A 5000-nucleotide genomic window follows, 5' to 3' on the forward strand; every position below is an offset into this window, starting at 1 on the left:
ACGGTGCTGCCTCACGCTTCGCTCACTGTTCGCCGCTCGCCGCTCGCTCGCGCAGCCAAAAATGGCCTGTTTTGGCCCGTTTTTGGGCTGTTTTGGCCTGTTTTTGGGCTGTTCTTGCGTGGTGCGGTGACCATCGTGAGCGGAGCAAAACGTCAGCCATCTCAGCACCCTGGAACCCCCCGGGTGGCACAGGGCTGGATGGGGCTTTCGTATAGCAGGGACGGTGCTGCCTCTCGCTTCGCTCGCTGTCCGCCGCTCGCCGCTCGCTCGCGCAGCCAAAAATGGCCAGTTTTGGCCCGTTTTTGGGCCGTTTTGGCCTGTTTTTGGGCTGTTCTTGCGTGGTGCGGCGACCGTCGTGAGCGGAGCAAAATGTCAGCCATCTCAGCACCCTGGAACCCCCCGGGTGGCACAGGGCTGGATGGGGCTTTCGTATAGCAGGGACGGTGCTGCCTCACTGTCACGACCTTAGCTGGTTTTGCCTAAGGCGTGCGGCACCCTTGCGTGTCCGTCCGCAAAGGTCAGCCTCCCCGAAGCCTCCCATTGTCCCTTAGGACCACCAAAAGAGAGAACGGGTTAGAGAGAACGCCTCAAACGGGATCCACAAGCAAACATGTCCGAAAAACACTTCATAGACAATGCAAATTACAAACAGACTTTACAAGCTCTGAACAGTGGCACAACAAAGGGTAAAATGGTCCATTACAGACCGAAAAGCTCTCTCACGTGTCCACATGACACAACCTTTATTTACAAGCCTAAAGAGGCCACCAACCCAACTAAAATGGGACTTATAAGCCTTCGGCCGCCCCTTTACATTCTGTACAAGGCATGAACATGCCAAAAGACACGGACACACATAAGCATTATATCCAACGTCTTGTTGAGAAGTTTGTCCGTGACATTCTCCCCCACTTATCCCTTCGACGTCCTCGTCGAAGCCTTTGTGAACACTGCAACTCTTCGCCTTTGCTGAGTCTTCAATCTTCTGCTCCAGCTGCAATGCGCCTCCTGGCTCCCAGCTGCTCTCCGCTGCTGTTTTTGAGTAGTCGAACCTTTGATCCGCCATGCTGCTTCAACTCACCAATGACTCTGACTTTGGTGTGGGGTTGGCTGAGTTGTGTTGATCCTCGTTGATTCCTGCGGATCCACCAAATGAAGGAAAAGACCATTCTTACTGCGCCAGTTTCTCAAAATTTCCACATGCTGCTTGAACTGGGTGGATGCTTGTTGGAGCTTTAACGAGCATCGCCTCGCAAACTTCTAAAGTTTTGGGTCCTTCCTCCACAAAATCTGCTCATTGACTCTTCTTTCAGTTAGTTGTCACATCCAAGTAGGTTCGCATCACTTCCGCTTTCGATTGGCATTTCGTTGGGAAATGAGGCGGACAATCTACTCTCAGTAGCACTGATCACCGTTGGTGAGGATTTGACAACTATTGTCTTCCATTATCTTCGAAGGGTCTTTGAACTTGTGCAGAGCTCCTCTGCTGGATAGATAAGAGAACTGGGGTACTCGGTTTCGCCCATTCTCTTAAGAGTTGAGAAGGCAAAGGTTACTTGACTTCGCCCGCCTCCTCGAGGTTGTACTTCATGCATCGAGCTGGTTACTGGCCTTCGCCTGCTCTTTGCTCACACTTCTGAAGCACTTGAAGTGTTTGCACTCCTTACATTGAGTTAGCTACTGTGATTCACCTTCTCAATGCCATCGAACTTCTGGAATGCGGGAAGTTTTCACCCCAACTTGGAGTAATTCTCTGATAGATGAGGTCGCCTCTGGGATTGTACCGTCTTCTCCATCAACCCTGCCGCCTACTCCACTGAGTAGCAAAGGTACAGCACCGCGTACTGCCAGCTTCGTTCCTTGGTCGTGCACTCTTGCATGACCCGAAGTCCTTCACTTACGGCTGTCTTAATGAGAAGCACGCTGACACCGGTCTTACGAAGTTCCTCGGCCTCTGCCCTTCAGCCTTGTCCCGGTACTTGGAGATTGCCTCTGCATGCTCCACCTCCTCGGCCCCTTTCACGACCAAACGCTCTCCCTCCGTGAGAGCAAGGGATCTGTGACTTTCACGGAAGTCCCGCCTCTGCGGTACCATGGCGCTACCATGCCCATGGCACTACTATCCGTCGCCTCGCCTCTGAATCCCTTTTCTTCATGATCAGTAGAGATGTCTCCGTGGCACTCCTCTGAGTCCACCTCCATTCTAACTGATGCTTGATTTTGGGTAGCTAAGTCCCTTTGGACTCGTCGTCGCTTCCTCGCCCCTTTCGACCCCCTGCTTCAACACCTCTGTGTTCTCCAAGCAGCTCCTTCTGGTCGATGGAAAGACAGACTGCACTCCCATGCATGGCCTCTGCCATCGCATTGTAGGGTTTGCACCAATTCTGTTCTCCATAGCTTCCTTGGTAGCAACGTTCGCTTACTCGGCCTTGTCCTCTGACTTGCCGGGCTCCCTTAAGCGAATATGAGCTCTGGAGCAGTCCAACTCTCCAGCTGCTTCGATCATACCTCTGCATGATCAAGTCCCTCCCATGGGACTCGCTGGTACTTGCATTCGAACTTTTCCCTTGGTGGAACCCAGCCCCCATATGCTGATGACCAAGGTTTTCATCCGATGCAAAATTCGGTGCACGCCCGGAAGACCCGCCTCTGCGGTACCATGGCCTTCACTCCTTGAATCCATAGCCCTTCTTGCCGTCGTGTTGTTCACCAAAGCAGAGCTCCCAGTAGCTCCCGATCATACCTCCATATGATCACATCCCTCACGGGACGAGTTGTGTGTATCGCATTGCCACGAACTGTTCCACCACGATCCGCTGCACCATGTCGCCTCCTGGTGACATCTCCATTGCATTCTGATCCTTGGGGAATAAACTCGAATTGTGAACCCTCCATGTGTGGCCTCTGCCAATACATCGCCGGGTCTCTTCCACCTTCGATTTTGTTCGCTCCTTTGGCAATCGATCTTCATCCACCCACTCGTGGGTCACACCTAGATGAAGCACCGCTCTAGGACAATCCGTCGCCTAGTAGCTCCCGAAGTCCGCCGACTTCGCTGTAATTTGTGCACCACTGCCTGGATCCTGGGCCTCTGCCCCTACCAGCACAATCTCTGCTGCGCACCGCTTCCTTCCTAGCAACTCGAATGGCAACACTGTGGCATATTCTTCAAGAGTACCCGCCTCTGCGTCCTCTTGCCCCGTGCTAAGGCCTTCTGAACTCAACTTCGCCTCCGCAAATTGAGTCGTCTTAGTTCCTTCATCAAATGCTCCTCCGAGATAAGGTGCATGTGCCCCGAAGCTTCCTTCGTCTTTGGCACCATGCAAGATGAGTCCGCTCCGTCAGAAAGAAAGACCCATGGAACAACATGATCCCACTCTTGCCTCTGCAAGAGTTCATGTCCTTGACCTCTGTCTAAGGAAAGCACTGTGCCTCTGCTCCATGTTCCAACTTCTATGCTAGCTTCCTCCATGCGGCTTGGGTACTTCACCAAGTTACACCCAAGTTGCTCCGCTCCTCGTTTCTGCATTGAGTCGATGGTGGCCCTCGCGCCCACCATTCCACGGGTCAGCCCTCCCTTGAGTCCGATCTCCACATCGACTCCAAGTGTGCCTTCATTTGTGTTGCTCCCCCACTTGATCTCGCAATGCATCCACCAATGCATTCTTTCGAGTGAGATCATGCAGCAACTCCTCGCTGCTTGCTCGGTCCATTGAGCTTCGTGGAGTTGTTGTTTGTGAGGTACTCCTCCTCAACATGTGAAGTCCGTCTCACATGATTCTCCCTCTGGAGTGCCGAGACTTATCCCTCCTGGATAACTATCCCATTGGAGCAACATCTCTCTTCGTTTCGGAGACCACCATCCCCTTGGACTACTCCGATCTGCTGAACAAACTGTGCATTGTTCTGCCTCCTGCAAACGCACTTGCTAGATTGCGACTCCCCGTCAATACAGCCCCCACTGCACCCCTCAAGGTCTAGCAACATGCTGAACTCATTGCACACTTCAGCCGCCTACGGACGTATCCTTCACATGCCGAAGAGAAAGTTTCAATGCTCCATGGTGCCGAGTCTCGGCTGCCTTGGGATGGCCACGAACATTCCATCGTCCGCATACAAGCCCATGCATGAGTACCAAATTCTTCGAGTTAGCAATTCCCCTCACCTCTGTGAGCTTTGCATAACTCTTTTGGTCGTTGAGCAACTCATTCACCTTGGATGGTCTCATTCTTGCCAAGCGCCTCGCTTGCCTAGAGCACCATCAAGTATAGTTGTCAACGTTGAGCCGTAGCTCAAACTCAGCCATCCCAACCTTTGTGCGCTCCAAATTCTTCCAAGCTTGCCTGTTCTCGTGGTGCCTCTTGCGCGAAGGGTTGGCCATTCCTGTGAATGCCAATCTCAGATGCCCGCTCCTCTGAGCGACTCTTTTCCCTACATCTCCATGCCCGTTTTCCCCCAAACGGTCGCGCGTGTGCTGACTGCCCTCAACGCAGCCCCGCTAGGTCCCCCACGTTTGCATGCTAAGTGTTTCTATGAGTGCTTGTCCCGCTCTGATACCAATGCCACGACCTTAGCTGGTTTTGCCTAAGGCGTGCGGCACCCTTGCGTGTCCGTCCGCAAAGGTCAGCCTCCCCGAAGCCTCCCATTGTCCCTTAGGACCACCAAAAGAGAGAACGGGTTAGAGAGAACGCCTCAAACGGGATCCACAAGCAAACATGTCCGAAAAACACTTCATAGACAATGCAAATTACAAACAGACTTTACAAGCTCTGAACAGTGGCACAACAAAGGGTAAAATGGTCCATTACAGACCGAAAAGCTCTCTCACGTGTCCACATGACACAACCTTTATTTACAAGCCTAAAGAGGCCACCAACCCAACTAAAATGGGACTTATAAGCCTTCGGCCGCCCCTTTACATTCTGTACAAGGCATGAACATGCCAAAAGACACGGACACACATAAGCATTATATCCAACGTCTTGTTGAGAAGTTTGTCC

Source organism: Musa acuminata, unplaced genomic scaffold, assembly GCF_036884655.1.
Source record: "Musa acuminata AAA Group cultivar baxijiao unplaced genomic scaffold, Cavendish_Baxijiao_AAA HiC_scaffold_56, whole genome shotgun sequence".
Classification (NCBI taxonomy): domain Eukaryota; kingdom Viridiplantae; phylum Streptophyta; class Magnoliopsida; order Zingiberales; family Musaceae; genus Musa; species Musa acuminata.